The following is a 13,014-nucleotide window of genomic DNA, read 5'->3' on the forward strand; positions in this document are numbered from 1 at the left end:
ATCAGTCAAGCACGGTGGAGGTAGTGTCATGGATTGGGCTTGTATGGCTGCTTCTGGAGCAGGTTCACTGATCTTTATTGATGGAACTCATGGTGGTAGCAGCAGAATGAATTCAGAAGTTTACAGAAATATTATGTCTGCCAATTTACAGAGAAATGCATTCAATCTAATTGGGAGGCACTTCATCATGCAGCAAGACAACGACCCAAAACACACTGCCAACACAACAAAGGACTTCATCAGGGAAAAAAGTGGAAGGTTTTAGACTGGCCAAGTCAAACATCAGACCTTAACCCAATTGAGCATGTATTTTACCTCCTGAAGAGGAGACTGAAGGGAGAAACCCTCCAAAACAAACAACAGCTGAAAGAAGCTGCAGTACAAGCCTGGAAAAGCATCACAAAAGAAGAATGCAATGGTTTGGTGATGTCAGTGGAACACTGGCTTGATACAGTTATTGCAAGAAAGGGATATGCAACCACATACTACTTACTTTAAGGCTATCTGTTCCCATACTTTTGCTCACCTAAGAATTGGGTGGTCTGCCACCAAACGTGCAATGTTCTAAGTTGTTTAAGATGTCTAGATGTAAATATCAGGAAATTAAAGCTGAGATTCTGATCTATTGTCTTATATTCATGTTTTGATCTCAAACCCAAATGTTGTCAGTGCATAGCAAAAAAAACCAAAAAAAAACCCAAAATGGCCTTGCCGTTCCAATGCCTTTGGAGGGGACTGTATGTAAGACATCATCAATGTCTATGAAAATATAAATTAATTCTAAATAATTCTGTAAGTGACCTTATCAGTACAGACATTTTCCACGGCTTGGATGACAAAAGGAAGTGTGGGTGCTTATATAGGCAAATGAATTTGACAAAAATGGTCAGTGAATGAAAGCATCCATTTCTGATAACAACCCATAAGTTATGAAACTTAACAAATGATAATTCTGATAAACTAAAAGCATCTACATCACCATATCTGAATCAATGGATTATTATGAAATGTGGTTTAAAATGTACTTAGCAAGAAATGATTAAAGGTTATTGAAAATAATTCAAATAATGACATATGTGGTGAAACAAGTGAAGTCATGCTAATTGTGGAATAAAAGCTAGAGCTCTCAAGCTGTAAATGTTTCTGCAACAACTGACATTACAGTTTTATAAATGAATTAAATTTATCCTAATAACTTGAGTGTTTAAAATTCAAATTCCACCAACTGAAAAATTCTGATGTGCATTGATTTTATTTTTGTCAATTTCCACCAGAAAATAATTTTTTTATATCTAAAATTAAAATATATTGTGTTAAGATGGTATGATTAGAAATAACACGTCCACTGAAATATGCTCAAAAGTGCTAAGACGTCTGTACGGGCTCTCGAAGCTAGTTGTCGAGTTGCTGAACTTGTTGCTAAAGTGAAAAAGAAACACAGTTCCCGTATCACTAATCTTGTTTGCATACAAAGCCACTGTGAGCACCATGTTAAGTGCAGGTGCTTAATATTAGTGATATGTCTGTTGACATTGAGAGCGTTTTGTTGGGAAAAAAAAATGAAGGTTAGTGGAAAATTTGCACTACACACTGACTGAAAGGATTACTAACCAGCAACCCCACAGCTCTATCTCTTCTCCTGCTCACTTCATCAACATTACCTTGCCCTACTTGCATCACTTAGATGCCAACTGAGTTTATAAAACTGTTCTTTGTGTGCTGCAGTGTAGTTGATCCCATGTATTCCCCATTAGCTTGTATTCCTATTATCTGTCTTCCTGTCTTTCCTGTAGTTTCTCTGCTGTGATCCTGACCCATTTCTGTTCAATGAGCTGTGCTAGATGGTTTACTGTCCTATTTAAAGAGTCAAGCGCATGCATTCAGCTTTTCGGTCTGATTCATTACTGAGGATTTCACTGCCAGTGGATACTGCAGCCAGTTAGATAACTGAAAGGTCAGTTGTGGACATACACATCCAACAGAATTTTTGTAGTAAATCAAAGATTTCAAAGATTCGAAAATTAATTGAAAGCTGTTATAAAAGCTGCTAACCTTCAAAACCCAACTGACAACTGTGAAAATGTTGACAGATGTTAAAGTCTTGTTATTGCTTGTGAGTTATTTCTTGGCAGATATCAAGAAAGGAATGAATTCCATATTAGAGGGTAAAATGTCCCTTAAATACATCATATGGTGTTATATATTGCAGCTCCATTTGTGAGCCGTGTTTTGGATTCTTCATGTCAAGAAACCATGAGAGAAAATGAAGCATGCCACTTAATTTGGCAGAATGGAGATTTAGCATCATATTATCATATTCAATTTACACCTGAGATGTATGTCATAAATCAGCATAAGACTCTTCTCAGCACTACTGCATACCGTCAGTACCACCCTCTTGCTTTTTCTTTTTGTTTGTACTTCCAATATCTGCTGATAGATAACATTGCCCCCTTGATATGTTTTCCTGTGCCATATGGAACATAGAAACACTGCATCAACTTGGTCACAACCTGTTTTTATTGTTCTTGCATTCATCAAATGCAGCTTAGTAACAGTCAATTTATATTGATTACCACTTGGATTAAATCCATTCACATATTGTTTTTATGGTATTTGTTTTAAACTACCTTTTCCTCTTCTTTATAGTCTCAAAATTTGTTCCAACTCACTATTTAAACTAACTATTATAGCATTGGAAAATATCTAATAATTGTATGATTTCTAATAATTAGAATAATTATACATAGAATAAGGTAACTTACAAGTGTGGCAGATTACAATCCGAATATATAACTGTTCAAAGAGCTCACTATACTATAAATGGTTCAGTGTTTCTACCATACTCATAATCAAGTACAAGATAGCTGTAGATTGAACAGGCAGAGACAAAAGAGTTGGAGTGAGTGCTAATATTAAGATTTAAACACTAATTATAAAGCACTCAGTCAAAGTACATATATCAATTACTCTGCTTTCATATTAGATTTTAATTAGTGAATTAAAAGGGCTTGCGCTTTTTTTTAACTGCGCTCTCTCTCTATGCACAAACATACAAACATTTTATTCATACTAAACAATGACCAATGACCACCACAGGATACAGGAGTTAGACACCTGACTTCTGGGTTCATTAAAACTCTCATTAGAAGAAAAACACACATTATTATATCTCAGAAGCAAGATCAGTGTCAGACGTGAGCAACATTGGAATAAGGTTTGATAGATGAGGCACACTACCTACCTACCTATCTATCTATACAGCTGCACAGGCATTAAGGACCTGATGATGTGTGGGAGATTAGACAGGATTGGTGTTAAAATGAAACCTGAATCTCCCTTCAAATCCCCACGATGCTTAGCATCAGCTCACTGGCCCTGATTCTGTCACAGTGTTTGTGTCAGGACAAATTCCAAGTGTCTATGGTCACAGTATAATTTGATTAGTTGGTGTCTCATTACTAGGGAATCTGCATGCACAAAAGCCTGTGTGTCTCTTTGTAAGGACAAAACAGTTCTGACTCCTGGTCCATATGAAGTTTTAAAGCCTTTAATACAAATGCACCTTCCATTGAAACAGCAAAGGCATTTTGATTGCCGAAATTAAGGACAAGTTTATATTTAACTATTTGTCTATAGTATTTTCTATACCAATTTCTACAAACTCATTAGTGTGGATGAATCTCGTCCTCAAATCAGACTTTATGCCACTGAATTGATTAAACAGGATTGCTCATTTGGGTGTCAAAGTTGAGTCCTCTAGAGGTAGCTTGATAACAAATACTATGTGTGCCAATGAATGGTTTGTGCTATGTTTGCTATTGTGCATAATTATCCATAAAACATTATTTTGGGGTAAGGTTTCAATATTAGTGCTGAGGCTTAATGATGTTGTAAATATGCAAACAAGTAAAAAATAAAAGTTATATGTGCCCACAATATGAATAGACTTGTGCTATAAAGTAGCACAAATTACAACTTCTCAAACTCCAACTACACTCTTAGAAAATGTAAAATGTAGAACCCATAAGGGTCCTTGGGTTCTCCTTAAGGGGAAACTTTAATAGTTCTATGTGGTGCCCTGCAACAATGTGTTTCCGTATCAAAAGGTTTCTATATAGGACAATTAGAGGAAGCTAATAACCCTTTTAAGCTAAGTACCCTTTTTTCCCTAGGAATTTAGAAGCTAAAAAAAGGGGGGGGGGCTGAGAGAAGAAACAATAGCTTTGCTGAAATGTAATGAACACCCATGAATAGGGCAATCAGATGACTGCTGTTCAGGAGCAGGATGGCAGAGCTGCTGTTTCATGGCAATGTGGGACAGCCAGAAGGCAAATGAGTGATGCCAAGTTCTGGTCCACATTTATCACATTTATCTGGCCAACGTAACAACATAGAATAGCAGCATGCAACTAAATACATTAGTTTATATTGCCTTGATTTAAAAGGCATTTTGTTTAATCTGCTGTAAATCAGTGACAACAACATGAAATGAAAAGCTATAAACAAGCTGCATGTAATTTCATAGTGAACGTGAAATACTTACTGTAGGATATTGTGTTACAATTTGTTGTTAAGCCTTTACTTGGGAAAAATCTAAATATAAATCATGTTGTTGGGGATGCTAGGTAAGTTGGCATGATGAGATATTAGGTTTTAGGTGCAGACTGTGCATTTGTCACAATCATTACACCATATACCACACTTGCAAAGCATACAAAAAAGCAAAGAATATGGAATACATTTTTCTAAAGTACTTTTTTACAAAACAAAAACTGATAAATACACTATATGGCCAAAAGTATGTGGACACCTGACCATTACACCCATATGTGGTTCTTCCTACATATGGGAACTGCACATTTCATTAGAACAGTTTGCTGTTGCCACAAAGTAGGAAGCACACAAGAGAATGCCTTTGCATGCTGTAGCATTAAGATTTCCCTTCCCTGGAACTAAAGGGCCCAAACCTGTTCCAGCATGACAGTGCCCCTGTGCACAAAGCAAGATCCATACAGACATAGTTTGCCAAAGGTGGTGTAGATGAAGCTCAATGGCCCAAGCTCTGACCTCAACCCCCACTGAACACCTTTGGGATGAACTGGCAGTTGGAGTGGAAAAGGAGGAGGAACCTTTGCTAAAGCTGTACTAGTTTGTTTTTCTTTGCTTTTTGTTGCCTCGCAGTTCCAGGATCCCCAGTTCAGTCCTGAGCTTGCACAACTGTCTGTGCAGAGTTTCTATGCATGTTCTCCCAGTGTCCATATGGGTTTCCTTCCATTGTTCAGAACATGCCAGGAGGCGGACTGGCTATGCTTAATTGCCCTAAGGTGTGTGTGTGTGTGTGTGTGTGTGTGTGTGTGTGTGTATGGTGGTGCCATGCATTATGGACAGGCATCCCATTCAAGGTGTGTCACACTCAGTATCCACCATGACCTTGACCAGGATAAAGTGCTTACTGAAGATAAATGAAAGAATGAATGAAAGTTTAACCATTTTTGGAATCCCTTTTGAATGTCTTATGTGTTATCAACATTTTCATAGTTTCTTATGACCATTGCCTTTATTACCTATTTTAGTTCCTGACACTGAAAACTTGCACTATATGTATAGTAACTGGGCATTGTTACCAAGTGACCAATGCACAGTAACAACAGTACAATAATTGTGCAACATTTTCTTAAGAGAAAATTTTCATAACAGAGAATTTTCTTTGATAAACTTAAGACTGGAATAATAATGAAAGAGCCACTCAAGATTGAACCTTTGTTGTGGACCATGTCTGACTGTCCATCAGCTGTTGTTGTGGAATATTAACAGCTGTGCTACTTTTTTGTTAGAATGACTTTCCAATTTCATATTCAAAAGTATGAAAGCAATCTGACTCTACCTCAAGAAGGCTGATGGTTGTTGGGTCATAGCATTTCACAGTATCAATCCTAATGAGTATTCTAATATTTTATAGCTGCATAATTATGGTAGCTTACTATAGTAGTATGTGTATATTGGTGTATATATTGTATAACATATAGCATATATAGCATTTCACATTATGGTTGATCTGCCAATTCTTGCAGTTTTAGGCATAATAATAGATATCTACCTTATAATGTCCAGGTCAGAGTCAGCCATTAATCAATGAACAAAACAGAAAAATACAGTCACATTTATTTTGAGGACAAACAAATCTATTTTCTATGTCCTTTTGAGTGCTTTGCCATAACTAAACATTTAGGAAAATAACGTATGATATTCAGTTTAAATGTGACATTTCTACTGATATTATTATTACGTTTGTCGAATTTTTAAATATAATTTCAGCACTGTGAGCACTTCACAAAAACTGTGTCCTTCTTACAGACTGCCTGTCACCTTAGGCATGGTCCTATCAGAGAGTGCTGCTTGATTTACTTTTGCTGAATCAAGATGGATTTATTTCCTGAAGGAGACTGGTATACGGTACCTAGATAACTAAATCTAATATTACACATTGTCTGGCCACATATCGATATTGTAGCACACAGTAATCATAATAGAGAGGCTTCCATACACTTTAGGCTTTAGCAGTGCTTAAACATGGCAGCTAGTAAAGAGCATTTTTTTATTTTAATTAAAAATTAAATTGTTCTACTCATATACAGATTCTAAATGAATATAATAAATAATAATAAATATAAAAGTTAAATCCAAATGTAAATATAAATATATGGGTATACAACTCACTGTAATTGTAAGTGCTAGTAAAACCTTACTAAATATGAAGGCAACATTGCCTATTTTTCTTTTATTTCTGTGCTATTGTGTGATCATACTTCTTCTATTCTCCTTTACTCAGAGTTGCAGGTATTTTGTGATTCTTTCTTTCACCATGAGTTGCAGGTATTCTGCAATTATTTCATCACTATTCATTATTATAGTTCTCTTGTTCCCTCTTCAGTAGCGTGAGATTGAACTGAATCGCATGCTGTGGGTTACGGGCAGTCTGAATAGAGCAAAGTCCAAATGATATTGTTAGAAGACATTTTGCAAACATTCGACCAGAAACAATAGTTCTTCCAGTACAGTGAGACTAAATCTGAGGAAGTAAAATTGGTCTAGTTGCTTTATTTTAATGATGCATTTTCACTTTGCCGTGCAGGACTTGTAGAGTTTATTATTAGCAGTTAAACTATTATGAATTGATATGTGGTCTTTGTGAAAATGTATATCAAATTTATATCTTAGAAAAATGTGCTGTCATATAAACATGGTTTACTGTTGGTGGTCAAATGTAGCATCCTCAATGTTCCTGGATGCTGCTTATAGTGCTGAATCAACTAAATCTTGGTTTGGATATATTTATTACCTTAAACCTGACTTACGGTTACATTTTGATCAGTCAAAGTGGCTACATGCGTTTGATCCATGCATTTGTTCTGTAATGCTCCCATTGTGCAGCAAAGATTATAATATTTCTTCTGAAAATAATGTCAAAGTCAAAAACTAACAAATCAATATGTGCCTCGGTCCTCATTATAGGGTCTATATTCAGGTTTGTTATAGTGGCCCTGATTCAGCAAAGTTGAGCAGAACTGAGTGCAGACATGAAGTCCTGGAATGATGTATGGGTGAATTTGTGATGGAACTCGAAACATGAATCAGAAATGTTGTACGACATTAAAACTGGAAGTGATCTGAGAGCATCTGATTAGCTTCAGCTGTGTGGATGCAAAACAATTTGCACAAATTTGCCCTCATATACATCTCATACATTTACATCAAACATGCTCTAATTTATTCAGATTTTGCAGCAGTGATCCAATAAAACAAAAGCAGTCAGCAGACTACAAAATTAATTTAAATGAAATTGAGTTAACGGTTCTGGTGTCTGGGGTTGCTGCAAATGAAAACATTCTTTTCAAATGCCTCAAGAACATAAAAAGTAATCAGTAGAGACAACAATTGTCCAATAGGTTGTATTTTAACTATTTTTCTTTTACTGAAATTAAGGATATTATAATGGAAATTTTATTCACTCGCTTGGATTGATTGGCATGTGGCAGCCATATGGTTTACAAATGTCAACATGTTTTTGATGTTCAGACTCTACTGAGTACTGGGACACCAATTTTGCCAAAAATCCTAGGACTAGTTACAAAAGGTAGGTTTTACCATCCATTTTCTGTACCGCTTATTCTACAGGGTCGCGGGGAGCCTGGAGCCTATCCCAGGGGACTTGGGAAACAAGGCAGGGGACACCCTCGATGGTGTGCCAACCCATCACAGGACACAATCACATACACACTCGGGACAATTTAGAAATGCCAATCAGCCTATAACACATGTCATTGGACTGGAAACCAGAGTACCAAGAGGAAACCCCCAAAGCACGGGGAGAACATGCAAGCTCCACACACACAGGGCAGAGGTGGGATTCACCAACCCTGGATGTGCGAGGCAAATGTGCTCACCACTAAGCCACCATGAGTGGACTGCTCATGGTTACCAGGCTGAGCTGGCTCATCTCTCTTGCCTGAGTAGCAGAAGGAGGAACTAGCTATTGACTGAGTTTCATATCTGTTTGACCTGCAGTCTTTGCGCCCCAAGAACTTTTAGAGGAGAACCATTCAATATAAATGATCTTATTGTGCAAGGAGTCAAAGGAAAAGGAATTTTGTCTGTATGACTTCTTCTTGAGATATGGGTCAAAAGAAAAAAAACACTACACTATAGTGACAAGATTAGGCCAGTGAGGGTCCCCTTACTTCACTGAAGAGAATGGAGGATTCTGCACCTTCCTGCCAGATTTGAAGTTTTTATAACTTCTAACTTCTAAGTTTTTATAACTTCTAATCTTTGCACTCTATGATGTTTCAGTCAGAAATTAGAGAACCTCCTTCAGATCTTCTGGCTATCACATTTGCTTCTGCATGTAATGGTAAACAGCTTCTATTATATTTTTTATCCGAAAAGTAATTTATTAATAAATATGTTTTCTCCTTCAGCTAAATACAAATATATAATAATAATACAAATTTCTCTAACATTTATAATTAAAAAAAATAAATAAATGATCTGACAAATAAAAATTCAGTTGCTAGAAATTACAGGGAGCTGCTCTAAGTTAACTTTGAAATGACCCCATATTTGTGCCTTCATTGAGCTTATCTCAGTTCTGTATTCAACACAGAAAAAAAGATATTTTCAAAATGTATTTATGTATTTACCAGTGAAATCAATGATATATTTTATATGTCTCTAAAAAAGAGATTATTTCTAAGATCTGGACTTGCTTTGTATAATTAGAATTAAATCCAGCACTTTATTTTAAACCTTCACTGAGAAACAGTTCTTATTGGGTTTCTCAACTTTTTTCTTCGTCTATGGTTTCTTCTTGTCCTCCTTACCTTGTGTTAGAGGTGGTATATAAACAGCATGATTTATTGCTTTTCTCTGCATTGTTATTATTTTCCGCAGAGGTAAGCCTGTACGGTATTTATCATGTTTCCTGGAGGGTAATTTGTATAGGAGAAAGTGACATATACCTTTGACCATGGGGAAGTTCTTTTCTTTCTTTTTTTCTTCTCTCATATATATGTGTTCAGTTACCTTCAGCTGACACAGAGTTTATTAATACCTATATTTAAACAATTTACAAATTTATTGGTATATCCATGTGTGTGGGATCTGTAGCAGACATCGTATTTTTTTTTTTTGGTCTTATTAAGATTTGCTTTCTACTCCTTTTTCTTTGCATCTATGTTGTGTGCGTGTGTGAGTGTGTGTGTGCTCAGACTCAGGTGAGAAGTTGTTTGAAATGAGTGATGTAAAAGCTTATACTTATATGCTATACCTTCAGTAGGTATATTGTTACCTCAGTATTATAATTTTTTACGTGGCATTTTGGTATAAAATGAGCTAGTCATATAAACTTCATCACTGGGTGCTGTTCTCCTGGGTGTGTTTTTATTTATTTTGCAAAGTTGTTGGTGTAATATATTATAAAGATCTATCTGCTAAGTAATCAGCATCAGGAGGAAAATGGGATGATCGCAACATAGGAAGCCTTGACCAATCAATATCCATGATCTGTTTACACGATTACAGAAAAAAACCAGACTTGAAGCCTGAGTATAACAAACCAAGAGGAGGAAGTACTGTTAGTTGTAGATGTTCTATACGTGCTCCATTAGAGAAATAAAAAAGTAATTGTTGCGAAAAAGTTTTAATGTTTTAATTTTTAAGAGTTTTAAAAAGTTAAATATGTTTACATTTTAGATCATAGGAGATACACTGAGAAAAAGTCACCTTACTGAACAATATTTATGACCATATGTGATCTGGTCTTAGGCTCAAAAATTGTCTATTACCATTTATTAGTTATTTAATGACATTAAGAGATTATGTAATAAGAAATAGACAGATAGAAACTTAAAAAAAACAGCAGTAATTCTTACGTGATAATAATAATGTTCTATCTGCAATTGGCAAGTGGTAAAAAATTACTTTCTAACTGCCTCAGAATTTTTCTGTAAATTTGATGTAGACTTAAAGATTTAGACTTTTGCTAGCTGGAATGTCAATAGAACCTTATAATACCAAGGACACTGTATGTCTCTGATCAAACACAAATCTTTTACAAAACCAAATAAAACTATTAATGGAAAAAACCTAGGAGTTATAATTCCAATAGATTTGTGTTTAACCAACGCATGTTTAAGCAAAAGCGTAAAGATAAAAGAGCTTTACCATCCCTGGTTTAAACAATTACTCATGCTTAAGAGGTGGTTATTAATTAACAACCCTTATTTCATTGGAGGTATTTTAGACAGACCCTTCATTAAATGTCACAAAAATACAGGAAAGAAGATATGCAAAAGAGGATACTGCTGACAGAAAGAGAGAGAAAAGTAGGTAGTGCTTCATTACGTCTAAGGGAAATGAGAGGATGCGTGTCATCCAGACATTCTATCAGTCTTCCTTTGCTGCTGCTGCTGCTGCTGCGCGCACACACACACACACACGCACACACACACACACATACCAAGTGGGCCAGAGATATGCAGGTGTGTGTATGCGTTGATTACTGCCAGGACCCAAGGCTGTGCTGAGAGCTGGAGCTGGAATTAGAGTTGAAGACAGCATGAAATATTTCTCCAGCTCTCTCTCATTTATGAATTGCCTATGTGTATGTTCAATTAAGATTCGATAAAAAAATATTCCTATTGATATAACTGTATCACTAATCTAGAAACATCTATAAATATTGTGATTCCGTTAAAGGCAAGTCTTTGAAAGTATGTAGAAAAACAACCAAATACAAACAACAAACGTCCAAAGTACACATCCAAAGACAAAAAAAGAAAGAGAAAAACATCAATATAACATTAATTTCCACTTTTATGGAATCAAGTATAACAGCATTACCAACTGTCATAAGAAAAGTAGATAGAATGGTATGAAGACTGAGGCTGATTTCTTTCTAGCCCAGACTGTAGATTGATGCAGCCTGTCAGAGACAGTGATTTGACACTGGGTGAAACGTCCCCTAGATTTCCTCTCCATTTGGGCTGATATTTTTCAACACACTTCACTGACACATCAATAATCCATCAAGTGTATGTGTGTAATACTAGTATTACACATAGTATTCTTTTTATGCTATCAATAAGACCTCAAGGCATAGTGTGTTGAATAAACCTAATAGTTTCATTGTCTAGCTATTGATAGAGATTAGATTTTAGTCCTCCCATCTAATATCCCATTTCCAGACCCAGATGAGCAGCATTAGTGTTGCACAAAATTATGTAATTATTGTACCGCTCCCAAGAAAATCTTTTTTTTTTAAGATCCAGATTAAGATGAGCTCTGAGAAGTATCTCTTACAGCAATATGCCTATGATTAACACATAACAGCTCTGTCTTAGAGCCCTTATATTGAACTGAAACACAAATCATATGACAGTGTCTGACATGCTGAATTAAGAGCGACTCGTAGGGAGGTTTATCTCTCACTGTCTCACAAGCAGTGCTGTGATGTTGTATATTTTGTGAGGGATGATGAATCTTCCTCCAAGAGATACAACTTTTCTTAATCCTGTCTTCTTAGATTCTTTAGGTTCTCTTATTTCATGGCTTGTCATGGTAAAAAACTTTAAAAAAAATGTTCGAATGTTTCAGTAGGGGGTGTGATTTGTCCTTTTTACTAACCAAGGATGCTAGATAGACTGGCCTGCAAAATGACACCTGGCATGACCCCTATTCCTTAGTTTCTCAAAAGATGCAATATGTGTGTATTTTTCTGTCTGACAGAGTTTATTAGGAAGACAAATGCCTGCTGTCATGACTTTGACCTGTGACTGAAGAACTGTCTGCACAGATTTTAAATGAAGGCCAAACCACAGCAAACAAATGCTCTGTCTAACTCAGCACTGAAAAAGAGACTTATACGCTCATGGTTAAAAAAAGCTCTCAATGATTTAAATGCATTTTAAAGGGGCTCTATTGTGAAAACTGTATTTAGTTACAGTTATAATTGCGACAAAAACAAGAATTCGTTTAAATAATTTTCTGCAATTGGACCATGGCTGAAGTTAACATACAACTCAACCATCGAACACACAAACCACATACCCCCAAACCACATATTATCTTTTTACCTAGTAGGGTGCTTCAGTATAAAGTAACAGTTATTTCTGTTTTCACATTCTACAGTATGTGTGTGTGCTAATGTGATTTGTGACATTGCACACAACTCTCTAGTAGCAAACTGCAATTTATAACTTGCAACTTATAACAGAAACTTAAAATCAGCAATGAGAAGAACATGGCGAAATGAGCCATTCTTTTCATTTGTTCTTTCAACACCAAGCTCTTCATGATCCGTTGGGTTCATGCAGTTCTCCAACTGCTCTCCCTTTATGCTCACAAAACAGCTTTTAGGGCAGCAATAAAAACAGGCCGGTATGACTGCCAGTTTTGACTTACTTCATGATTTCATGACACTGAATAAAGAATCAGCATTATTACTGCTTCAAA

The sequence above is a fragment of the Pangasianodon hypophthalmus genome, chromosome 4, assembly GCF_027358585.1.
Source record: "Pangasianodon hypophthalmus isolate fPanHyp1 chromosome 4, fPanHyp1.pri, whole genome shotgun sequence".
Lineage (NCBI taxonomy): Eukaryota > Metazoa > Chordata > Actinopteri > Siluriformes > Pangasiidae > Pangasianodon > Pangasianodon hypophthalmus.